This window comes from Bombina bombina, chromosome 7 (assembly GCF_027579735.1).
Source record: "Bombina bombina isolate aBomBom1 chromosome 7, aBomBom1.pri, whole genome shotgun sequence".
Classification (NCBI taxonomy): Eukaryota; Metazoa; Chordata; class Amphibia; order Anura; family Bombinatoridae; genus Bombina; species Bombina bombina.
Window position 1 is genome coordinate 209,286,384 of NC_069505.1, and position 27,875 is coordinate 209,314,258.

Sequence of the window (27,875 nt, forward strand, 5' to 3'; positions counted from 1 at the left end):
AACTTTCATTATTCAGATAGAGCATGTAGTTTTAAACAGTTTTCCAATTTACTTACATTAACAAAATGTGCACAGTCTTTTTATATTTAAACATTTTGAGTCACCAGCTCCTACTGAGCATGTGCAAGAATAAGTGTGTATGCATTTGTGATTTGCTGAAGGCTGTCGCATGGTACGGGTATGCATTTGTGATTGGCTGATGGCTGTCACATGGTACAGGGGGAGTGGAAATAGACTTTTTTTTTTAAATTGTCAGAAAAAAATCTACTACTCATTTCAAGTTTAGACTAAGTGCTATTGTATTGTCTTGTTATCTTGCATTTGTTGATTATGCAAATATACTGTGTTGACTGGTCCTTTAACAAGTGCATAATAAAAGACGGTGATTTAACACCTACTCTGCATTTCAAATAAGCAGTAAGATTTTTTTCCTGACAAATTAATTTTTCCCCCATTTTCCAGCCCCGGAATGTCTGTATCCTTCAGAATTTCTGTCAGTGCAGAATTCTATGATATTTATCTATATTATTATCCCTCAAATGTTTTATAACACCTTTATTTTTTCAGTTTTTATTGAGATTTAAGCATTTTAGGTCCAGTGACTAACCTGAACTCTCATAAAGCTTAGCACTAAACTGCTAGAGGCTAAAATAACAAGTTTACGTTATGAAAAGCTGAAAAATAATCATTAAAAGTGTAGGTCTTTCCTGTAGAGAAATTGCAAAGAAAGCAATGCTGTCAATGATTACTGCTTCCTACACTATCAAAAGGTACTTGGAAAGTGGAAGAACTCTGACAAGAAGAGGTCTGGCAGACCCAAAGCCCCAAGAGAATAAGAAGAAATGTTTCTTAGACTCAACAGCTTGTGTAATAGGTGGCTCGCAGGACAAGGGTTTCAAGCACAGCTTAACACTGGTCAAAGTAAACTAGTCTCAGTTTTTACTGTGAAGAAAAGACTTCAAGCTGCAGGATTTACAGTTTGAGTGACAGTAAGAAAGCAGTTGACAAAGTAGGAAAAAAGGCTTATATGGGCTAGGAAGAGGAAGCTCTTATGGACTGATAAATCAGAATTTGATTCATCACACAGGGTGTTGAGTAGAGAGGTGCATTCTGTTTAAGGATGAATACACTTGCGTCATTAACATTTAATTAATTTTTTGTTTACTTTTAAACTAAACAAAAACTGAATAGTTTAGCCACTGAATATTCAGAGCAAAAATGTTGTCCGAAACAACATTTTCTGGACTGCTCATGTGTTGAGTATGTGAAAGTACGGTTCCTCATTGTATGACAACAACTGTCAAACATGGAAGAGGACGCATGCATTTTCTGAGGCTCTTTTGCTGGATCCAGAGTCAGCAACTTGCAGAAAAGTGAGTGGCAACTTGAACCATTTTGAAGTGCCATGCAATAGTATGTGCCTAGTTGTTCAGGGGTTCATCCTACACCAACAAAATGATTAAAAAATGCCTCCAAGCTACATTAGAAAACAACCTTAGAAGAGAAAAAATAGGATGACAGAATTCATATCATGGAATGACCAGCGCAGTCTAGACTTAAACCCTATCAAGATGCTTTGGGAGAACTTTCTGAAAAATATTTAATTTCCATTGTAGAAAGAAATGGATTTGCCTTTTAGTACATTACTGTATGCAAAAGTGAGTGTACAGCCTGTATACAGTGTAAATTTGCTGTCCCCTCAAAATAACTCAACACACAGCCATTAATGTCTAAACCGTTGGCAACAAAAGTGAGTACACCCCTAAGTGGAAAGGTCCAAATTGTGCCCAATTACCCATTTCCCTCCCCGGTGTCATGTGATTTGTTAGTGTTACAAGGTCTCAGGTGTGAATGGGGAGCATGTGTGTTAAATTTAGTGTTATTGCTCTCACAGTCTCTCATACTGGTCACTGGAAGTTCAACATGGCACCTCATGGCAAAGAACTCTGAGGATCTGAAAAAAAGAATTGTTGCTCTACATAAAAATGGCCTAGGCTATAAGAAGTTTGCCAAGACTCTGAAATTGAGCTGCAGCACGGTGGGCAAGGCCATACAGCGGTTTTACAGGACAAGTTGCACTCAGAACAGGCCTCGCCATGGTCGACCAAAGAAGTTGAGTGCACAAGCTCAGCGTCATATCCAGAGGTTGTCTTTGGGAAATAGACATATGAGTGCTGCCCGAATTGCTGCAGAGGTTGAAGGGGTGGGGGGGTCAGCCTGTCAGTGCTCAGACCATACGCCGCACACTGCATCAAATTGATCTGTATGGCTGTAGTCTCAGAAGGAAACCTCTTCTAAAGATGATGCACAAGAAAGCCTGCAAACAGTTTGCTGAAGACAAGCAGACTAAGGACATGGATTATCATGTCCTGTGGTCCATTGAGACCAAGATCAAATTATTTGGTTCAGATGGTGTCAAGCATGTTTGGCGGCAACCAGGTGAGGAGTAAAAAGACAAGTGTGTCTTGCCTACAGTCAAGCATGGTGGTAGGAGTGTCATGGTCTGGGCCTACATGAGTGCAGCCGGCACTGGGGAGCTACAGTTCATTGAGGGAACCATGAATGCCGACATGTACTGTGACATACTGAAGCAGAGCATGATCCCCTCCCTTCGGAGACTGGGCCGCAGGGCAGTATTCCAACATAACGACCCCAAACACACCTCCAAGACGACTTGCTAAAGAAGCTGAGGGTAAAGGTGATGGACTGGCCAAGCATGTCATCAGACGTAAACCCTATTGAGCATCTGTGGGGCATCCTCAAATGGAAGGTGGGGGAGCGCAAGGTTTCTAACATCCACCAGTTCCGTGATGTCATCATGGAAGAGAACTCCAGTGGCAACCTGTGAAGCTCTGGTGAACTCCATGCCCAAGAGGGTTAAGGCAGTGCTGGAAAATAATGGTGGCCACACAAAATATTGACACTTTGAGCACAATTTGGACATTTGCACTTAGGAGTGTACTCACTTTTGTTTCCACTGTTAAGAAATTAATGTCTGTGTGTTGAGTTATTTTGAGGGGGCAGCAAATTTACACTGTTATACAGGCTGTACACTCAGTACGTTACTGTCATTTCTTCAAAAAAATTACAAAAATGAGAGGGGTGTACTCACTCTCTGTGTGTGTGTATATATATATATATATATATATATATATATATATATATATATATATATATATATATAAAACAAAAAAAGTTAGAAAAAAGAGTAGAGAGAGAACTTGATAGACCAGACTTATAGAAAAATAAAATAAAAAAAGGAGGGGGAATAGGAAAAAGGTAAAGGACAATCTTATCCAGCACTAAACTTTAACCCTAACAAATTTTAGCCACACTAGGTTATAAATCTTTCAGTCAATGAAAAATGATTACCAGTGGTTTCCTGCTATATATTTAATTGACATATAAATCAAAATGACATTGCAGCTACCCATATCATTCCTAAACCACGGGCCCCTTATAGTATATCCCATCTATTCCAAGATATTTGTACTGTCCCAGGACAAGTTTATCAAATGAGGATTCCCTTTGAAAATTGTGGATTTTAACTTTGGTATTGCAAGCATCCAGAATAAATGAGCCAACCTTCTCTGATACAGGTGGGTTAAACAACCGTACTGCGAGTGCAACAGAGACCAATTTATAAGATATCCGGTTACAAGGTTACTTGTAATTCTAGGTTTACCTTTTCACTTACGCGAATCACCGGTATTGTATTTTTCTGTGTACTCACTCAGGTGTCTCATGTCGTTTGATAGTTCACAGAGTATATCCCCACTGTATCTCCTTTGTGTATGTGGAGTATGCTTCCAAACCTCCTTGTTTTGGGTCTGTGTCCAACCCCCGATTCCTGTAATAAAATGGTCGGCATACACTCGTGCTGATAACGATTGTGGAGATCACTGATCAATCGTCTCCCATGCGCTAGGTACCAAACACCAACAAGTTATAATCCACTTTTTGGGTCGCAGTTGCAACTTTGCGCTTCACGGTTAAATCACAGCAATTAAACAAACCGTAGCACAGAACGCCAAGCTTGGTGTTCTGTGCTACGGTTTGTTTAATGGCTGATTCGTATAAGGGAAAAGGGAAAAAAAACTAGACCTTAAAGGGACAGTAAACTTAAAAAATGTTATATAATTCTGCACATAGTGTAGAATTATATAACATTATCTTAGTGACAGCTTTCGAAATCAAAGGATTTTAGAGATTTTAGCTGTCAAAGTTACACTTACCTGTTCTCCTTTCCCTAAAATTCTGATTAGGTCTTCTTTTTCAATAGCACTTCGCGGGGGCGCTGTCTAAACACTGAATGTAGCGCGTTACCAGGCCAGAGCGGGATCGCGCTACATTCAGTTCACTAGCGTGATCGAGCGTGCTGTGATTAGACAGTGCTCCCGCAAAGCGCTATTGAAAAAGACCAAATCACAAGATCACGGAAAGTAGAACAGGTAAGTGTTACTTTGACAGCTAAAATCTCTGAAATCCTTTGATTTTGAAAGATGTTGCTAAGATAATGTTATATAATTCTGCACTATGTGCAGAATTATATTACTTTATGTTTTAAGATTACTGTCCTTTTATTATTGTCTATGTGTTACTAGAGACTGTGTGGGGGTTAAGGGACCTCTGTTTGATATACACAATTAATTAATTTATTTTAACTTTAATTTTATTATTTCAAGGCTGCTTTCCTGGGCTCATTTATTGCTCTGGCAGACATTCCTTTAATTTTTATTCTGGCACTATTTATAAAAGTATAGAGCCTATTCCTCTCATACACCTTAAATTACATGGCTCCAGGGTATTTCAATTTTATTAGCATGTCTATCTACTGCACTATTATTTTTATGTACTTTATGGGTAAAGGATCCTAAGCATCTGGAAGAAAAATCCATTAAACAATTAGATTTAATGTTTAAACCATCTGTTAAGTTTTCAGAGGTTTTTCCTGTTCTTGAGGTGATATCTAAAATAATAACCAAAGAATGGTCCAAACCTGGTCTTTTTAACCCAACTTGTGCATTTAATAAAGATGTTAATTTTACCTATGGCAAGTGTGGGTTTTGGAAAACTATTCCAAATGTAAATGGCACAATTTCTACCTTTGCTAAATGGACTATTATCCCTTTAGCAGCTAGTACCTCTTTTAAAGAACAATTGGATAGGAAACTAGAAACTTTCCACAGAGAGGTTTTTCTTCAAGCGGGTTATTTGTTTAAACTAGCTATTATTAATTGCGTGGCAGCAGTCTCTACTCTTTGGTATGATTATCTATCTGAACAGATGTCAGACGATTCTGTTGATGAAGAGTTCCAATGTCATCTAAATCTTATTTGGTCAGCAAATGCTTTTTATCTGTAATGCTATTGTCGACATTATCAGAATATATGCAAATAATATGGCATTCATCTGTTTTAACCAGAAGAGCCTTGTGGCTCAAATGTGGGTCAGCTGACATGGTTTCAAAATTTAGACTATTTTTCAAGGAAATATTTTATTTGGAGCTGGCTTAGATGCCATTATCTCGAACGTTACTGGAGGTAATGGAGCTTTTCTCCAACAGTACAACAAGTCTACGGGAAAGAACAGAGCTGCTAACCACTTTTGTTTCTTTCATCAATCTAGGAACCAAAGATCATCCTCCTCTTCCCTGAAGCAGGATTATTCAAGATCTTACTGGAAGTTTAACCCAAATTGGAACAAGTCTAAGCAGTCCAAAAAGCCTTCTTCAGCTACCAAATCTGCATGAAAGAGTGGCCCTGATCCAGATGCTCTTTTGGTAGGGGCAAAATGTGCCTTTTTCAGAAGGCCTGATCTCAATCTATGCTCGATCCTTGCATACTAAACATAGTTTCTTAAGGGTACATAATGGGTTTCAGATCAAGGCCTCCCAGAGGAAGTTTCCGTCTGTCCCATATTCCAAAGAGCCATGTGAAGGCTCAAACTTTCTTTAATTATGTTCTTTCTTTAATTATGTTCAGGATCTAGGACTCATGGTAATTATAGTTCCAATTCTGCTTCAAGAACATGGTGCAACACTTAACTAAATAGTTTTCAGTTTCTGCAACACTTAACTAAATAGCTTTCAGCTAGTTGCTCACAAATGTTGATAACTTTAGTTAGTTTGTAGCTAACAGTATAACAGCTATAATAATTGGTAGTGTTAAGCTGGTAATTTATACCTGTCAGCAGATCTAATATAGCTAAGAAATATATTTCTCATAGATTGAAACAAAAGTAAAATGAAACAACTACTTACTGAGAATTCAAAGCAGAATCTTGATGTGAGGCTGTAAATTAGTGAGAGCTGAAACAAATGTGGATAAGATGACATCCAGAACTGAATAAGGTGTGTCTGATGAGGTTCTCAGGAATCACACTGAAATAACAGGCTGAAGTAAAACACACAATTTCCTCAGAGGTAAGGTGAAACAGCAGCAGTCAGGAAGCAAAGTATTCTATGCTTACTAAAGAGAATGAAAAGATTTGATGATGTGAAGTTAGGCTTACTAGAGTAGCAGAGCTTAGTACACTGAGCACTTGCAACTATCAAGCAAGGAAAGGTGTGTTTGGTGCACCTGATATAGGCATAGATATAATAATTGATATTTTGGTGACTCCTTACCTGGACATCTTGGTACAGACTTCATCTTTACCTTTAGCAGTATCCCATACCAAGAAATGTTTGTTGTTTCTTTACAATCATGGCTGGAGAATCAATGTTCCAAATAGCTCTCTACCTCCTTAAGACAGAGTCTCCTTTCTAGAAGTCATTATAGATTCAATGACAATTAGACTTTGCTTGATGGATCAATGAAGAGCAAAATTGCAGTCACCTTGTGTGAAACTTCAGTCTCTAGCCAATCCTACTGTAGCTTTATACATGGAGGTTCTAAGTCTGTTGATGCAATTCCTTTTGCTGCTTCACATGAGACCTCTTCAGTTATGCATGCTACATAAGTGGTGCAAGGACTACACTCAGCTTTCTAAAAGGATCCTTTTGGATCCAGCTACAAGGAATTCTTTATCCTGGTGGATAGAGAATCGGTCCATTCCACAGGGAACATCTTTTGTCCGTCCAACCTGGATCATAATCATGACAGATGGGTTGTGGTGCAGTATTTGATTCCAGGAGAGCACAATGAGTCTCCTCACGAAGCAAGGTTACCAATAAAGATCCTAGACCTCCGTGCAAATTTCAGGGCTCTCTAGAGCTGTCCTCTCCTGAAAGGAGAGACTTTCCTTCACTTTGTCTCAGATAATGTCTCAGATAATGTCATTTCGGTGGCATATATCAATCACCAAGGGAGAACTCGCAATTCTCTAGCGATGAAGGAAATCTCCTGTATTCTATCTTGGGCAGAGCAAAATCTTTGCATGATTTCTGCTATTCATATCATAGGGGTAAAAGATTGTGAAGCATATTATCTGAGTCACCAATCTCTTCATCCAGAGGAATGGTCTTTACATCAGGAAGTGTTCATCAGATTCTAGAAAATTGGAGTCTACCAGAAATAGACTTCTTGTTTGAACAACAAATTTCTCAAGTATTTTGCAAGATCCAGGGATTCTCAAGCAGAGTTGGTAGATGCTCTAGCAGCTAGCTCCCTGGTCATTTCAAATTGCTTACGTTTTTCCTCCAACAGTCCTTGCCCAGGGTGATATCTCAGATCAAACAGCGCAATCATCTGTAATTTTGATTGCTCCAGCTGGGCCACACAGAGGAATAGGCCACCTTGACATCAGAATCAGATCTAAAACACAACCTTCTCTCTCGGTGTCCTATCTACCATCAAGAGTCTCTGAACTTGAAGGCTTGGAGATTGAATGCCTATTTCTAAAGCAGAGAGGCTTTTCAGATGAGGTTGTAAACTTTAATTCAAGCTACAGAACCTGTTACTAGAAACATGTATCACAACATTTGGATTTTTTTTTTCTAGTGTGAGAAGAATGGCTTCAGATTACATTATTTTAGAATTCCTAGGATTCTCCAATTTTTACAAGAGGGTCTGGATAAGGATATGTCTGCAAGCCCCTTAAAGGTCAAATTTCAGCTCTGCCGTGTTATTCCACCAAAAGATTACAAAACTACCTGACAGAGTTTTGTTCAGACCTTAGTTAGGATTCATCCTGCTATTAAACCAATCTCTCCACTATGGAATCTAAATTTTGGTTCTTAGAATTTTGCAGGTTTCTCCCTTTGAACTAATGCACTCTATAGACATCAAGTATCTTTCTTGGAAGGTTTGGTTCTTTCTAGCAAGTTCATCAGCTTGAAGAGTTTCTGTGTAATCAACTCTTTCATATAATCCTCCTTATCTTATTTTTACTAAAATTAAGCTTCTTTAAGGACAACGTTTGATATCTTACCAAAAGTTCTTTCTTCTGATAATATCAATCAAGAGATTGTTCCTTCTTTTTGCCTAATCCTCAAAATGCAAAAGAATGATTTCTTCTTAATTTGGATGTAGTAAGAGCTTTACATTTTTACCTACATGCTGTAAAAGATTTTAGACAATCCTCTAATCTTCTCATTTATTCCTCGGGTCCACATAAAGTCCAGTAGGCCTCAGCTGGTACTTTAGTTTCTTGGCTAAAGCTCCTGATTCACAAGGCATACAAGTCTTTTCCAAAATGCATTATAGCGAACTCTACCAGATATCGTATTGTGTGTATAGGCAGCTAAATATGACTATATATTTGTGCTTAGGAGAACTGAAAGCTTTGATTTCATCTCTTACATCTGCCTCATTATTTTTTAGGTGTTTTTTTTTTATGAAGATTACAGAATTACTTTTTCTTGTTCTCATACACTATATGCAGCTTTAACTATTTGTCACCCTTAGGTATTTATTTTCTTCTGTCCTTACCTCTCTTTGAACTATCCTATTAACCCTTCTCCAGTTTTTGTGTTATTTTGCTTCCCAGCATGCTATTCTTTCTTCTTTAAGGCAACATATGTACTGTACACTATCATTAATATTGAACCCCATTGCAGAATATTAGACATAAAAAATAATTAAAATAAATGCTGCTCAGCTAATTTGAAATGAATGGTTTATACTTGTATATTAATATTTTATAAATATTTCGAGATGACAACCTTTAGATTGCTAATCACACATATAACTTGTGTGTTCTTGTTTCTCTGACCTTAATTAAAAAAAGCCAGGATGAGTTTTTTCCCCAGTAGGAGAGTTGTAGAATATTCAGTGAGAAACCAATGGGTCATACTAATTGTACATTTATCTTTACAGAAGATCATGACTTTGCAGTGGATGGACTCATCAAGTAACACGCTATAAATTGGATTTAAAAAGTGCCACTGCATTACAATTAGTACTGTTCAGCCTGCTACATTTACAAAGTTCATTACCAGCAGTGCCAGAACATAAAGTATCAGAACATTATGATTGCTGGTGTCATACAGAGACCGGAGATGACCAAGAATGGTCAGGCAGATATTTGTAACTATTGCAAATTAATAGTTTAGTATTAATACTTAAAGGGACATGAAACCCCCCCAAAAATATTTCATGATTCAGATAGAGCATAGAATTTCAAGCAACTTAACAATTTTCTTCTATTATCTAAATTGCTTTATTCTCTTGGTGTCCTTCATTGAAAGACTACCTAGGTAGGCTCAGGAGCAAGAATGCACTACTGGAGCTTTTGCTGGTTGGTTTCTGCACATATTTGCCTCTTCTCATTAGTTCACCCAATGTCTGTTAGTTTGCTATAGTGCAATGTTGCTCCTTCAAAGAATACCAAAGGAATGAAGCAGTTTTTGCCAATTGAAGTAAATTTGAAAGTTGTTTAAAATGATATGCTCTAACCGGAACATAAAATGAAAATGTTGGGTTTCATATCCCTTTAATATATTTTCACTTAAACAACTGTTTCTCATTTTTAAAAAAAGACATTTTAGTGCAACAGTTACATGCTGTAATTTGTTTTATAAGTTTAGCACTAGTAATCTTCAGATTCTATGTGTCTTGCGAAACTGCTGCCATATAGTTTCCCAGACATATGCACGCTCCTGAGCTTACTTCCCTGCTTTTCAACAAAGGGTACCAAGAGAATGAAGAAAGTTTGATAATAGAAGTACATTAGAAAGTTGTTTAAAATTGTCTGCTTTATATCAATCATGAAGAAAAGTTTTGGCTTTTATGTCCTTTAAAGTACCACTCAGGACCTGCAGAAAGCAGACAATAATCAGAGGCAGCATTTGACTGTGCAACTGGTTCATTCCTTGCCACACATGCATTTGTTGATCTAGAGGTTATGTTCTGTGTGGCAAATACCATGCAGGAGTTATGTGGCTAGAGACTGAGTCAGGGAGGCCTGTGGGTGGAATTACGTGGCATCACCTGACCACCAAGGTAGAATATTGAAACAAACTTGTAAAAAAGCTTGCAGATAAAGAGATTTTATTAAGTGGGCAGCATAAAAACACACTCAGTGGCTTAAAGGTACATGTAGAAAGGATCAAGGAAAACTGTACAGACATGCTTTGTGTGTGTCCACCGCACTTACTCATTGATCATTCATACATGACCTTTAAGCCACTTACTTTGTGTATTTATGCTGCACACTTTAATAAAATCTTTAACTGCAAGCTTTTTTGCAAGTTTGTTTCAAAATTGCAAACTTGTTTCAATATTCTACGTTGTTGGTCAGGTGATGCAGAGGACATTACTCTGTATTTCCTGTTTTGCCTAGGGTTCTGATGAGGACGCTGTCTGCTGGCCTCCCCAGCTGAGAACTATTGGCAATAGTGTCTATTATGCACTCGCTGAAGAAACACTGCCTTGATTATAAAGTGGAGTTTTTAAGCACCATTGTGTTTGCATTACCTGTGGAGTTGTTGATTTTTTTGTCGGTGGGGCTAAGGAAAGCAGAGTTGAGCATGCATCATGTAACAGAACTAGACCGTGGACAAAGTTAACCATCGTGGGACATGACTACTTGGGAAGGGTCATGGGTTTTCACCTTCTTCCATAGCCCAAACAGCACAATGGGGGTGCAATCCAATAGTCTGGGGATGCAATTTCACCACCATAGACCCATCACTGCTCACATGTTTTATACTGTTGTGTCTGCTACAATGTAGTGTTCAATAACCGTTTCCCTAAGCTATTTCATTTGCTACATTAACTTTGACTGCCATTTAACATGCTCCATATAGGCTTTAATATCCAAATTCTTACATTATGAAAAGGAACTTAAATAAGCAGAGTTTATTAAGTATACATTAAATTATACCTAAATTAAATTTAGAATATATTGTCCAATCTCAGAAGGCTAATATGGTCCTCTCTTCCTTCAGGTCTGTGCTTAAATGAGATATTCAGTTAACTGTGATAAATTCATGAAGGCTAATGTGGTCCTCTCCTCTGCCAATACCTTCAGGTCTGTGCTGGAATGAGTGACATTTAGTTAACTGATAAATTCATGAAGGCTAATATGGTCCTCTCTTCTTCTGCCAATACCTTCAGGTCTGTGCTGGAATGAGAGACATTCAGTTAGATGTGATAAATTCATGAAGGCTAATATGGTCCTCTCCTACCAATACCTTCAGGTCCGTGCTGGAATGAGATACATTCAGTTAGATGTGATGAATTCATGAAGGCTAATATGGTCCTCTCTTTCTCTGCCAATACGTTCAGGTCTGTGCTGGAATGAGAGACATTCAGTTAACTCTGATAAATCCATGAAGGCTAATATGGTCCTCTCTTCTTCTGCAAATACGTTCAGGTCTGTGCTGGAATGAGAGATGTTCAGTTAGCTGTGATAAATTCATGAAGGCTAATATGGTCCTCTCTTCTTCTGCCAATACCTTCAGGTCTGTGCTGGAATGAGAGACATTCAGTTAGCTGTGATAAATTCATGAAGGCTAATATGGTCCTCTCTTCTTCTGCCAATACCCTCAGGTATGTGCTGGAATGAGAGACATTCAGTTAGCTGTGATAAATTCATGTAGGCTAATATGGTCCTCTCTTCTGCCAATACCTTCAGGTCTGTGCAGGAATGAGAGACATTCAGTTAGCTGTGATAAATTCATGAAGGCTAATATGGGCCTCTCTTCTTCTGCCAATACCTTCAGGTCTGTGCTGGAATGAGAGACATTCAGTTAGCTGTGATAAATTCATGAAGGTTAATATTATCCTCTCTTCTTCTTCCAATATCTTCAGGTCTATGCAGGAATGAGAGACATTCAGTTAGCTGTGATAAATTCATGAAGGCTAATATGGTCCTCTCTTCTTCTGCCAATACCTTCAGGTCTATGCAGGAATGAGAGACATTCAGTTAGCTGTGATAAATTCATGAAGGCTAATATGGTCCTCTCTTCTTCTCCCAATACCTTCAGGTCTGTGCAGGAATGATAGACGTTCAGTTAGCTGTGATAAATTCATGAAGGCTAATATGGTCCTCTCTTCTTCTGCCAATACCTTCAGGTCTATGCAGGAATGAGAGACATTCAGTTAGCTGTGATAAATTCATGAAGGCTAATATGGTCCTCTCTTCTTCTGCCAATACCTTCAGGTCTATGCAGGAATGAGAGACATTCAGTTAGCTGTGATAAATTCATGAAGGCTAATATGGTCCTCTCTTCTTCTCCCAATACCTTCAGGTCTGTGCAGGAATGATAGACGTTCAGTTAGCTGTGATAAATTTATGAAGGCTAATACAGAAAACTCATGTTTCTGTGCTTTCTTTTTTTGTTGGCCATCTCCTCAGTCATGATGGTATCAAGTTTAGATGGTTAAACACATAGAGGCAAACTTTTGTGCATTTTAATTTTGCATTACTATGTCTGTTTAACATAACTAATATTATAGCCATTGATATTATAAGCAAATACCAGTGGCCGGTGGTCTTGACTTAATTTAGTAGAGCTCACTTTCCTGTCACTTAAATTGATTTATTTGTTTAAAATGTTCATGAACTCGAAGTCGTCAAACTTTTTTTTTCTCGCTTTGGGTTTCAGGTTGTCACATGACAGACAGCAAAATGAATAGCGGTTCTTTTGAGCAGTAGATGTTTTTTTCTTATATACTAATTTCAGTTTGTTTACAATTTCTCTTTCCCTGCATCGTAACAACCATCAGCCAATCACAGACTCGTAAAGCTATACACTGTACTCAGTAGATGGAAGGTTTGCCATTCAGCGGTTATTTTACTGACAGTATTTTTAAGGTTCATGTCGCTTTAGAAAATAAAGAATAAATATAGAATGAAGATCCTATCATGGTGAAACTTATTCTAAATGTGTAAAAAACTAATTATAAATAAACAGGCATTTAAATCAGTCCTAGTTTGTTATGTTGTAGTATTATTATTATCAGTTATTTGTAGAGCGCCAACAGATTCTGTAGCGCTACATAAATGAGCATGGCAGGTATTGTTGCCAAGAAAAATAGCAACTCTAGTAAATGCTTGTGCCTCAGTATGCACATGAAAAGACTCTGCACAATTTATTAATCAAAGTAAAATGGATTTTTTTTAATTGCTCTTATTCATTAAAGTTTGATTGTGACATTACTGTTGTTTTTAAAGAGCTCCCGTGATTATTGTTCCAAGAACATCAATATTTTTTTGTATTCCCCTTTTAAGTCAAGTAAATAACTACAGCTAGTTTTGTAGTATGTACAGTTATGCAAATAAGTACATAGCCTATTGCAGCATACTGTATATTCAAATACAGCGGTATCCCTTCTATACGAGAAATCAATTGTGCGTAGAATAACAGTGGAAATATACAGTATCCTCTGTAGAGAGCTAATGAATAAAAGCCATTCATACTTTTCTTAATTGGAAAGCATGTTAGATAGGGGTCACTGTACATTCAGTATTGCTGTTGGCTTTAGTTTATCAGCTATAAAAAATTAACAAATGTTTTCTTAGATCAGATTAAAAATGCAATATCATGCTAAGGTTTCAAAGAAGATTAAAAAAAACCATTACTTGTGTAAGGGTACAAGGCACCCCATTTATTTGTTTTCAGATATTTCAGGCATTCACTGAAACCATTATAAGTGTCAGATGATATGATTGGCCTCTGTAAAAGCACATTTTTGTAAAATAGAGTGAGAATCTGTAAAACTTTGAAAACTAAAGATAAAAAAAAAAATGACCAACTCCAAATATTTGACTACATGTTTATTTTATTTTTTTGGTACGATTGAAGAATCCTACCTTTCCTAATAGTAGTATTCCATTCCCTTAAGTCGGTTCCCTTAACTATGATATTGTTTGATCTGCGTAACCCATGTTTTTTTTATATGTAATTTTACAGGTTATGAGGCCCATTTATCAAGCACCGAATGGAGCTTGAGGGCCGTGTTTCTAAAGACCGCTGCTCCATAACCCTGCCCGCCTGCTCTGATGAGGTGGACAGAGATCGCCACAATTAAAACCGATCGGGTTGATTGACACCCCCTTGCTGGCGGCCGATTGGCCACGAGTCTGCAGGGGGCTGCTGGTGCAATGCTGAATACGGAGAGCGTATATATATGTGTGTATATTTTACCATTTGGTTATTTGTAATTCATTAAGAACTGAGCTCACAAAATCATATCTATTCTGTAACCTAGGATTGTTTTAAAGGAGAATAATTTATCTTACAAATAAGACTACAATGTCCTAAGATAATATTTCACAGGGAGGATGTTTTGTACACTTCACATATTTCTATTTTGACTGTAACGTATATGAATTCCTTCCTGGAAAGTGCAGCTATAAACACATCTGGATATCTGCCATGACTTATGCAGACACTTTTGTTCACTTGGTTTAACACTGTACTTTTTTCTTATATTGATTTATTATTTCTTTATCACATACTTTGCAATGTCTTACTGTACAGATGTGTTGCTAACACTACATTGTCCTTTGATAGTAAGAAACTCATCTTGCAGCGTTGTGTGTTTACGGTATACTAGGACTCTTGGGAGACATTGCTATTCTGTAAATTGTACTCCCAGGACTCTGACTTAATGTGATATAAATCTGGAATGAAAATGGATTTAACAGTAATTGTCCGTCACATATCAGCATTAAGGTATACATAATGTTGATGTCAGAAAACTGCCATTATCATTTTTTTTCTTTGTGGTTTACACAGCTTAATAAATGTAGCCCTTAATGCAGCTATTTAAGTTGAGTAGAGTTTATCTATATGCAGTTAGTGTCTCATAATTTCAGTTAAAATACGCTAGGTTTTAAAGGCTGAGCGCGGTATGGAGAGCATATCCAAACATCTACACTTGGAAGATAGAGGAGCTTATTTGCTTTTAAAAAGCAACAGTCAGGGTCAGGTTATTAAAAAAGGAATCAAAACATTTAGTCTTGTCCAGAGAACAGTTATGTCAATTACAACAAAAAAAGTGAAAGAATATGGCCCAACTGTGTATCTACTCCTAGAACAAAGCATGACCTTCCACTGAAACTGGGCATCTGGCAAAGATGTTTGTTATCAGAGAAACCATGAAGACACCACTGGTAACGGAAGAAGCTCACTAAAGACTAAACACTAAGAAAGCAACTGAGGGCTATTTGATTGGTCTCCTTGGACATAGCTTACAGCACCAAGTTTAAATGTCTGAGCAATGACTACCTGTCAATGCTAAAAAAGTCTTTTTTTTAAAAAAATACCCCTTGTCTCAGTGTAGCCTTGTTCTGTCAAACTGAGGAAGAAAATACGTTTTGAAATATTTAGTTTCTCATTCATAGTGGAAAAATATTCCATACAATTCTGTAAATATGGCTAGACAGAATTGTATACTTATCAGAAGAGCCCAATGAATAAAAAAAATATCAGTTTAGTAGAAGCAGAATGAAGGAATAGACTCCAAACAAACAAAGTGAAAATGGTTTGCCTAAAAATAGTTTTTTGGTTGTGTTTTATTTATTTTTTTTATTTTTTTTAAGGCTGCCTCCACCTGCCTGTTCATAGTATAGAGAATAAAGGACCACTTATTTAACGGGACCAATTATAAGATTTCCTCAGTAGACATATTCATATTGCAACCAATCAAGATTCTAGTCCCAGGACTTGCAAGGGAGCATACATTTACTTTACCTCCTTAATTTAAAGACGTTTAGTATGAAATTGTAATAAGATTATGATTAACAGTAAAGTGTTTTATTAATAAAGTGTTGACAAGAAGTTTTTTTTTTGGGGGGGGGCCCTAATTAATAGTAGTGATTGTGTATTTGCAGGGGGATTATTAGCTAAGGGTAGGGGTTAAATATTTAATAGGGTCATTATTTAAGAGGCTTATTGATAATAGTAGGGATTATTAGGGGTGTTAGTTATTAGAGGGTTAGAAATAACCGGTTAATATATATTTGTGGGCAATTTAAGGAGGGCTATTTTAGAGTGAGAGTTATAAGTCTATGGGATTTATTGAGGGGTTATATCTTTTAAGGGGGTATGTTTTTATGGGGTCATGGTTCTTTGCAAGTGGTGGGGGGAGTCAGGGCAGTTAGTTTGGGTGGCTTATTTGCCCTGCGGGTCATGGCTAGGGATAATTGCACTGGGGTTTTAGTTACTGTTAATTGCTCTGTAAATTTGTTTTAAGGTTAATTTGCTCTCGAGGTTGTGGTTAAACTTGCGGTGGGGGGATTTTTTTTATTTTTTTTCAAACAAGGTTTATAACTTATAAAGGAAGATATGAAAAAGATGCATCAGTGATAAGATAATGCCCTTACATTGCTGTTGCAGCTACTATAGAAGTATAGGAAGTCGCTGTCACTACCTGGTAGTAACAACGTTTATTTATATCCAGCATGAAATCTAGCTCCATGTTTATGGGCATAAGTTTCTGGGGGGAAATTTCAGTTGTGCTTGTCCACATTATAGCACAATTAATTGACCCTCATATCAATCTTTGTGCTTGGATTTTGTTCACAGTGTCTGCATTAATAATGACTTCCAATGAAACCCTCAACCTTACATTGTCACTACATACTATATATAATTCTTGATATATGGCAAGAATTTCTCCTGGTTGTAGTGTGTGTTTATTACACTGTGTTTGCTTTATCTACATGATAATACAGTTGTAGCTTCTTTTACCGCCACCAACTCAATGAACATGTCTAACCACAAAATATCATGGAAAGATGCATTTAAAGGGATAGTCTACTTGAAAATTTGTAGTAATTAAAAAAGATAGATAATCCCTTTATTATCCATTCCCCAGGTTTGCATAATCAGCACTGTTATATTAATATATATTTTACCTCTGTGATTACCTTATATTTAAGCCCCTGCACACAACCCCTTATCTCATGTTCCTGCATTATTTCACAGGAGTAAGCACAATATCTATATGGCACACATGAACTAGCACTATTTTGGCTGTGAAAAGATGATAAAATACACTAAGATAAGAGGCAGCCTGCAGGGGCTTAGTAACATGCAGATGTTTATTATCTGATTTAATCGGTTAGAACAAAAAATAAATAAATACATTTTGCACAATACCATGTGCAGGAGGAGTTAATCGGCTGGTGCTGTGCGACTGACCATCTAATTGCAGACGAGCTAATCGATAATGTGATTCGTTGACAACTATTTTTATGATCAATCTCACCAATTAGTTGTTCCAGCCCTATTTTTTCAGATAAAGTCCATTTAACACGTCTGAATGACAAGTAGTTGGGATTGTTAGAGGTCATGAGAGCTCAGGAATGTAACTAAAACTTCTCAGACAAACATGTTTTATATACAACTTTTTTTGTAGATTTTAATAGTTATCATATGACTCTAGAGAGCACATTATTAGTTAATAATTCACTTCTTGTTTACAGTGACCTGTGGGAATTGGCTAGTGTACTTAGAATATATTCATATGATGTCAGAAGTCCTGAGTATGCCTATGTGAACTGTAATTTTCAGAAAGATGTTTGCTTTTGATTACTGTATAGAACCAAACTCCACTGAATTTGTTTTTTTATAACAAATATTTATAATCACTGTTCTGCAAACCTTGTTATGTTTTTCTCCCTCTAAAGCTAAGGTCACTAGGTTTAAAAGTTTAATTTATTTGTGACATTTTTAATTGAGATGTATTAAAGCTCAGTATTAAGGTAACAGAAATTAAAATACAATTTAAGTGCGTATTTATGCTCAATTTAACCTATCTTTTTAAATAGTATTATTTTACATATATCAATGATGAATTGTATTTATAAAAAAAAATATTGATGGCTTAGGTACATATGTAAAATGGAAATAATTTGTATTATGTAATGCTTAAAGGGAAAGAAAAGTACAAATTAAAATGTCATGCCTCGGATAGAGCATACAATTTTAAACGACTTTCCAATTTATTTTAATTGTCGAATTTGCTTTGTTTTCTTGGTATCCTTTTTAAATGCCTCATACTCTATTTTATGTAGACCATATTTTCCCTTTATATTCATAGCCTTCCATATTTTTATTAATATATTTTATTTGATCAGAGACAGTATAGTATATGCACTTGTACCACAAACTCACCTAAATAAACTTAATACATTATATAACTCGTTCTGCCGCTTTGTGCTACAATGTAACTACAGGACCCACCATTGTGACATGCTAAAAGAACTAAACTGGCTGTCGCTGGAATCCAGACGCTCCCTCCATCTTTCCAGCCTTGTGTTTAAGAACTTTTATGGGAAGCTCCCACCCTACCTGAGCAGAATGCTCTCCCCAGCTATTCCCACCTCCTATAACCTCAGATCCAGTACCAGCACATTATTTAGCTTGCCTCAATACAAAAAGAAAGCAGCTAGATCCTCCTTTTCCTACAGAGCACCACAATTATGGAATGACCTCCCTCACACTTTCAAACCTTCCCCAAGCCTAAAATCCTTTAAGAGATCCCTCTCTACATATCTCAAAACAGAATGCACCTGTCATGGTTGATTATATATTTCCTACCTGTTCTATGTTAAATTTTGTATATATTGTGTATTATTATTGTTTTTGTATTTTATTGTACCCTATTGTATCAATGCAATGTTTTGTAGACCCAGGACATACTTGAAAACGAGAGAAATCTCAATGTATCGTTCCTGGTAAAATATTTTATAAATAAATACTGTATAAAATAGTAGGCAAAGAAGAAGGTCGGATCTCTTGGCAGGTTAAAAATCCAAAAACTTTATTAATTACAACCTGATATAAAAATCCAATACCACCAGCACAGAAATCAGGAGACAGCTGGTCTTACTAGTTTCAGTGTATGCCGTAATCATAGACCTGCTGGATACTTGCAAATGGGCGTTTAAAAATATAACTCTGCACAGTTGTTTGCTAGAAGGGAGTAAAAACATACTCCCATTTAACCCCTAAGATAAAACAAATTACAAAGTTAAAGGGATACACATATATTATATGGAGTATGGCAGAAATAATCCCTAAGGAGTCATAGTTACAAATACAAGAATACCCTTCCATAGAGCAATTAGGCGGTAAGCTAATATGGTACAATACAGTGTCATTAATGTATACAGTAGTACTATTTTCTTATGTTGCATAATAACTATTGCATACTGTTTGCTAGTGGGTAAAAGTGTTAACACATGCAAGTACATGGATATCTTTTGAGTACCTTAAAGGGACAGTCTGGTATAAATTAAACTTTCAATATTCAGATAGGACTTTTAATTTTAATCAACTTTCCAATTTACTTTTATCATCAAATGTGCTTTTTTCTCTTGGTGTTCTTAGTTTAAACTAAACATAGGTAGGCTCATATGCTAATTTCTAAGCCTTTGAGGGCTGCCTCTTATCACAGGCTTTTTAAATCTTTTTTCAACACAAAAAGACAGAAAGTACATGTGGGCCATATAGATAACACTGTGTTCAGGCACAGGGGGTTATTTAAGATCTAGCACAAAACAATGCTAAAGTTAAGACAATAGCTAATAAACAGTCAGTCATGTGATCAGGGGGCTGGAAGAAGGTTCCTAGATACAAGGTAATCACAGAGGTAAAAAGTATATTAATATAACTGTGTTGGTTATGCAAAACTGGGAAATGAGTAATAAAGGGATTATCTATCTTTTTAAGTTCAATTGACTTGTCTCACTTATGTGTAGTTTACCTTAAATTAACAAAACATTTTTATTAAACTTAATTATAATTTAAATATACATTGTTGAAATCTATACATACATCAGAATTTACTTTTTTCTATTTGTAAGATGTAACAACATGAGAAATACTAAAATAAGATGAAAATAAATGTAAAAAAGGCAAAAAAATTAAAATCTTGAATTTAATAGGCAAATCCCTCTTAAGGAATCAAGAAAAAGTTATTTTTTTAATTGTTAGCAAGACATAAATTTCCTTCTCATATATTACAATTTTCACCCAATGAATATTATTGCTATACAAGATAAACTATCCTTGCATTTGTACTGATTCTCTATTAAACTAATAAACCATTTTTTATATTGTTATTATCTGACCTCTTTCATTCAAAATGTATGTGCGTTTCACTTGCCTGTGAATATTTTTGTGTGTTTGCCAACATTTCTTTAGTCCACAGAGACAAGTCAGCATATGTAAAACGTGTATAGTTCAATAGTTTATGTCAATTTCTTGCCAACAAATTCCTTTATGGTCATGTTATCCTTTAATAAAATACTCATTTCAAATAAATGCACTAGATAATGTTAGGCTTTTAATAATAAAACAACATTCTTGTACCATTGTTTCATTAATTAGAATAATAATAAAAGAAAAATCATCCACATCTCAAACATGTAAAGCTTTTGTCAAGCTTTAAATCCGTGTTTAAATTCCCATACTCAACTAGTAATATAACATAGGAATTGTTCATAAACATGATATAGTCCTTGACTTTTAAACCGTGTTCAGTTGCAATATAAAGCTTTAGTTCATATGAGTATTATTTATGCATTTTATCTGTTTATATTTGCACATAAATGGATTATCGAATCTTAAAGCAACATGAAACCCCAATTTTTTATTTCATTATTTAGATAGAGAATACAATTTTAAACAATTTCTCAATTTATTTCTATTGTCAATTTGCTTCATTCTCTTGGTATCCTTTCTTGATGAAGCAGCAATGCAGTACTGGTAGCTAGCTGAACGCCTGTGAGCCCACCTAGGTATCCTTTTCAACAAAGGGTGCCAAGAGAAATAAACAAATTAGATAATAGAATTAAATGGAATGTTGTTTAAAGGGAATGTCTACACCAGAATTGTTATTGTTTAAAAAGATAGATAACACCTTTACTAACCATTCCCCAGCTTTGCATAAATAACATGGTTATATTAATATACTTTATAACATTTAAACTTCTAAATGTCTGCCTGTTTCTAAGCCACTACACACAGCCTCTTATCACATGCATTTTTATTTGATTTTCACAACAGGGTAGTGATTGTTCATGTGAGCCATATAGATAACATTGTGCTGACACCCGTGGGTTGTGGCAGATACTGCACTAATTGGATAAAATTCAAGTCAATAAATAATAAATAAAACGTCATGTTATCAAGGGGCAGTCTGCAAAGGCTTAGATACAAGATAATCACAGAGGTAAAAATTGCATTAATATAACAGTGTTGGTTGTGCAAAACTGCGGAATGGGTAATAAAGGTGTTGTCTATCTTTCTAAACAATACAAAATTGTAGTAGACTGTCCCTTTAAAATGACATGCTATGTCTGAATCATGAAAGATAAGCAAAATTGTGTTTTATGTCCCTTTAAGTATAGTTTAAAGTAAATTGGTTATCCATATTAAAAAAATCCCTAGTCAAAGAGAATATTACAAATGAATTTTGAAAGATGAATGTGTCCCTAATTGGCCACAGCAGAGATGGTAACCTAAGTTACAACACTGCAGCTCCCATTGTTATATAGACACTTAACTTTACACTTATTTTGTCAATATTTTAACAACTAATGAAACTTTAAAAAATACATCTACAAGTTATTCTCAGACAAATCTTTTCTTTGAATGCGTCATTCTATCTAACATTTATTTAGTGTTTAATATCCCTTTAATGCCTTGTTAAAAAGACATTAAATAAACACTTTGTAATTACAAGACATTTTTTTGTCTTGCTATAAACTAGCAGCCAAGATTGAAAAAAATAAAAATAAAACTAATGAATATATTTAATTTTTTTACAATATTATCTTTTGTGTTTGTTTCAAATTGAGAAATGAATACCATTTATTAAAATATATTAGCTGAAATTTATATTATAGTATTTATTATACTGCTAAATAAGTTCTACAGAAGGAATCTGGCATTAAATTAAATCCAGTTTTCCCACTGCTTATGTATTCTTGTCCCTTTACTTTCATTTTATTCCCTTTACTTTTGTTTTATTCACTTTAGCCTTGTTAGTTTGTATCAGCTGTGTATTTAGGAATACGTTATTTTCATTTTATTTATCATGATATATAACTTTGCAGGGGTTAATCGTACAGATATGACTATTAAAGTTTATAGACCAGTACTATCAAAATGATACTGTGATGTAGATCCATTGAGGTTCTGATATCAAGTCAATGAGATTCTTGCATGGAAAGTGGTGCCTACTATACGTACATATTATATGGCCTTCAATATTCAGATATCGCTAAAGCGCGCCATTTCCTGCACAGATATCTTCTCTGCTTTACCTCTGGTGTGCTTCAAGGATTTGATGTTAAAATAAGAGTGTTTGTGTGTTTATCAGCTTCCCGAAGCTTTCACAAACAGGAAGATTTAAGATTAATGTGTTTTTACATGCGGATGTTTTTTTATGCTGTAAACTCACCACATATCCTCCATATGGGAAAACATGTTTAAAAAGCTGGTAGATATTTTATAATTGTCCAGTTTGTATTTCTGTCCATGGAAAAGCAATCTGAAACAAACTGCCTCTTATGGGTTGGTTTATTTTTCTATTTCTCTTTAATAAGTGTTTAATTCATTCATGATTTTATTTTTCTGGAGAGGGCAGGGAGCACTATCTCCTTTAATCATAGGCCAAGCCTGCAAGTGTATGAAAAAATATTATTATGAAACATGATTACAAAATGATTGCAAATAAAAGAGAGCAAATGTAACGATTTCTGTTCTTTTTAATAAATTTGTCCTCTTGCAATATCTGATAAATGTTCCTATAAATGGGTGGTCATTTGTATACCTCTATTATTTAAAGGGACCTAACGCTGCAGTAAGGAAATGCTTTTATGCTTTAGAGCATTCTCTTATTGCACCACTGCAATAAGTGAGCTCTGTGTCAGCAATGCACCACTGCAATAAGTGAGCTCTGTGTCAGCAATGCACTACTGCAATAAGTGAGCTCTGTGTCAGCAATGCACTACTGCAATAAGTGAGCTCTGTGTCAGCAATGCACCACTGCAATAAGTGAGCTCTATGTCAGCAATGCACTACTGCAATAAGTGAGCTCTGTGTCAGCAATGCACTACTGTAATAAGTGAGCTCTATGTCAGCAATGCACCACTGAAATAAGTGAGCTCTGTGTCAGCAATGCACTACTGCAATAAGTGAGCTCTGTGTCAGCAATGCACTACTGCAATAAGTGAGCTCTATGTCAGCAATGCACTACTGTAATAAGTGAGCTCTGTGTCAGCAATGCACCACTGCAATAAGTGAGCTGTGTCAGCAATGCACCACTACAATAAGTGAGCTCTGTGTCAGCAATGCACCACTGCAATAAGTGAGCTCTGTGTCAGCAATGCACTACTGCAATAAGTGAGCTCTGTGTCAGCAATGCACTACTGCAATAAGTGAGCTCTGTGTCAGCAATGCACTACTGTAATAAGTGAGCTCTGTGTCAGCAATGCACCACTGCAATAAGTGAGCTCTGTGTCAGCAATGCACTACTGCAATAAGTGAGCTCTGTGTCAGCAATGCACTACTGTAATAAGTGAGCTCTGTGTCAGCAATGCACCACTGCAATAAGTGAGCTATGTGTCAGCAATGCACCACTGCAATAAGTGAGCTCTGTGTCAGCAATGCACCACTGCAATAAGTGAGCTCTGTGTCAGCAATGCACTACTGCAATAAGTGAGCTCTGTGTCAGCCATACACCACTGCAATAAGTGAGCTCTGTGTCAGCCATACACCACTGCAATAAGTGAGCTCTGTGTCAGCAATGGCTACTGCAATAAGTGAGCTCTGTGTCAGCAATGCACTACTGTAATAAGTGAGCTCTGTGTCAGCAATGCACTACTGCAATAAGTGAGCTCTGTGTCAGCAATGCACTACTGCAATAAGTGAGCTCTGTGTCAGCAATGCAGTACTGCAATAAGTGAGCTCTGTGTCAGCAATGCACTACTGCAATAAGTGAGCTCTGTGTCAGCAATGCACTACTGCAATAAGTGAGCTCTGTGTCAGCAATGCACTACTGCAATAAGTGAGCTCTGTGTCAGCAATGCACCACTGCAATAAGTGAGCTGTGTCAGCAATGCACCACTGAAATAAGTGAGCTCTGTGTCAACATTGCACTACTGCAATAAGTGAGCTCTGTGTCAGCAATGCACCACTGCAATAAGTGAGCTGTGTCAGCAATGCACCACTGAAATAAGTGATCTCTGTGTCAGCAATGCACCACTGAAATAAGTGAGCTCTGTGTCAACATTGCACTACTGCAATAAGTGAGCTCTGTGTCAGCAATGCACCACTGCAATAAGTGAGCTCTGTGTCAGCAATGCACCACTGCAATAAGTGAGCTCTGTGTCAGCAATGAACCACTGCAATAAGTGAGCTCTGTGTCAGCAATGCACCACTGCAATAAGTGATCTCTGTGTCAGCAATGCACCACTGAAATACGTGATCTCTGTGTCAGCAATGCACCACTGCAATAAGTGAGCTCTGTGTCAGCAATGCACCACTGCAATAAGTGAGCTCTGTGTCAGCAATGCACCACTGCAATAAGTGAGCTCTGTGTCAGCAACGAACCACTGCAATAAGTGAGCTCTGTGTCAGCAATGCACCACTGCAATAAGTGAGCTCTGCGCCAGCAATGCACTACTGTAATAAGTGAGCTCTGCGCCAGCAATGCACTACTGTAATAAGTGAGCTCTGCACCAGCAATGCACTTCTGCAATAAGTGAGCTCTGCACCAGCAATGCTCTACTGCAATAAGTGAGCTCTGTGCCAGCAATGCACTACTGCATGAACAAGGCTGCTTAGCCAATTAGGCGGCATATATGTGTAACTTCAACTCAGCAGCCATGCTAAGCTCAGGCCAATAGTGCATTGCTGCTCAGGAGATTAATTTAACTATGTGTTTAACCAATTTGCTAGGTTACGTTTATAGTTCTTTTCAATCAATAGTGCAAAACATGTTCAATCAAATTAGAGCATTTTTTATTGCTGTTTTATATCCCTGTAAAGTTCATAGGTGCACAGAACTCTGTATTCAATTTCTTTTCGAGCATGTTAGTTGTATTGTTGTAGTTTTATTTATTTTGTCCTGTAAACTTCAGTAAAAGGAATTTAAATAATTATTTAGTAGATAATATATGCGCCAAATAAACAAGTGTGTCTGCAAATGATGTTTGTTTCATGACTTGTAAACATACATGTGATTATATTGTAACGCTTTAATCATGTTGTTTTAATAAAACAAATCGTTCCCTTGGAGTAAGAATGCGTTTCATGTAAATGGTTTAGATTGTAAATAAATTGCTGAATGTAGTATATATTACTATTTATAGATTGTTTGTGAAATTCCTTTGGAATAAAAAACAGACAATTTACATTGTAATGCCAGCAAGTTGTTTTCTTCCCATACTGCTAAAAAGCAAATAGGGCTAAATGATTGAACACCAAGAGAAATTGCTCACAATCTGAGTTTTTTTTTATGTGTATTATTGTCGAATGTACGTCTCCCTCATTCACACCCAAACCCTGAATAGTTAAACGGCTCTCAAGCTAAATTTGTTTAATTTGCCTCACGGTACTGACAAGAGAATTCTTTAGACAATCTCGCCAGAGCAGAGAGCTGTAGATCTTTAGACCCATAGGGGTATATTTATTAATGTGCAAGCGGACATGATACGATGTAGAGTATCATGTCCTCCGCATATCGATAAATGCTGTCAGCATTTATCATTGCACCAGCAGTTCTTGTGAACTGCTGGTGCAATGCCGCCCCCTGCAGATTTGCAGCCAATCGGCCGCTAGCCGGGGGTGTCAATCGGGTTGATTTCGGTCAGCGGCCTCAGAGCAGACAGACAAGTTATGGAGCAGCGTTCTTTAGACCGCTGCTTCATAACTTCTGTTTCCGGCGAGCCTACAAGGGGCATCAAGCGCCATACGGAGCTTGATAAATCATCCCCATAGACTTTATCCAAACCATTTTAAAGTATTTTCACACGTAGTACCAAAATGGTATTGCTTTCACTTATAGGGTCACAATGATCATTTTAGAGACTAAATATGTTCATTGTATGTGAACAGCAACTTAATAAGCAATGCTTGAGCTAACTAAATGCCACTGTTCTTATGTATGAACTTATTTTACAGTACATACAGTTGTTTCTAAAATGCAGCTATATCTTTTTAACAACACACTTGCTGCTTGAGGAGGACTATTGCTGTATGAAAAAAAGAAGTAAAGATAAAAACCCTCCTTGGTTCAGATTTTTCAATCTGTTGGGCTCAGAACAGGGGATAAAATGCCTCGGAGGACCGCAGGTTGGACAAACCTGTTTTTAGATACATTAATAAAAGGGAGATAAACTGTGGTCTCAAATGTGATTGTGGTGATTACATGAAAGTGTCATTGTGCTTCCCTCATTAACATAATGAGTACTAGGGGTGTTGTGTGCTATGAGAGAGCTGCAGTAGGGAAGTGTATTTAAACAAAACATCAGAGAGCAAAAACAAATAGCGGTAGTTCAGGGAATCCTTAAAAGGGACATGTTTCCGAAATGCTAAGTCACTTGAAAGTGATGCAGCATATATGTAAAAAGCTGACTAGACATTATCACAAGAACAGATTTTTATAGATAAGATATCACTTTCAAGTGATTCCGCCTTTGGGTAATGTCCCTTTGAGGATTATGGGAGCTGATTTTGAACGGATGAAGGGACATCCAGAGAGCTTTAGATTTCTATAGATCATCAAGTACTTACGAAGCACAGACATAGGCATTGCTCCATCTCTGGATATAGGGGGTCTGCTCTACTTTGTAATTATATCCATGTAGGGAATTCTGACACCTGTCCAATTGTATAGCTTTGTGGAATGTATGAAAATAAGACTCTAGTGTTTTTAACTTTTTATTCGCCGATAACTAATATTTTAGCCTAATTTCCGGTTAAGTTAATGTTTGTAAAAAAGACACTGTCAGCTGCTTATACTATTCCTAAAAAGTAGTTTGTTTTCTCTCAGTGCACAAACACAAATAGTATTTTAGGTAGTGATTCACAGGGTTACCTCAGTTGACACTCCCTTGTGTAACGCTTGAAACTAAAACCTTTGTAAGCTACAAGACCTCTTCCCTGCTTGGCAGAGTTCTGATGATATTCAACACCAGTTATGATGCACCTTGTGGAATGCAATGAAAACCAAGGTCCTGGGATTTCTCCCGTCTGATATATTTAAGATAACACGCTATGCTTTTAAAGAGCACATAATGCACTTCAGTTAGTCACGAGCAATACTCATCAATGTGCAAAATAAAACAGCTGTCCCATAAATGTACCTATGTATATTCCAATCAATTAGATCTTATTTTAGCAGGCTTCTACTTAAAGGGACACTCAAGTGAAAATAAACTTTTATGATTCAGAAAGAGCATGTAGATTTAAGACACTTTACAATTTACTTCCATTATCACATTTTGCACAGTCTTTTTAT

The 27,875-nt window shown here is 36.5% G+C and overlaps 1 protein-coding gene across 1 annotated transcript in view; it reads left to right on the forward strand.

The window, feature by feature from the left end:
• Window positions 1-27,875, forward strand: part of SBF2 (SET binding factor 2) — a 1,344,181-nt gene that overhangs the window by 622,339 nt on the left and 693,967 nt on the right. The gene's annotated exons all lie outside the window — the stretch shown is intronic.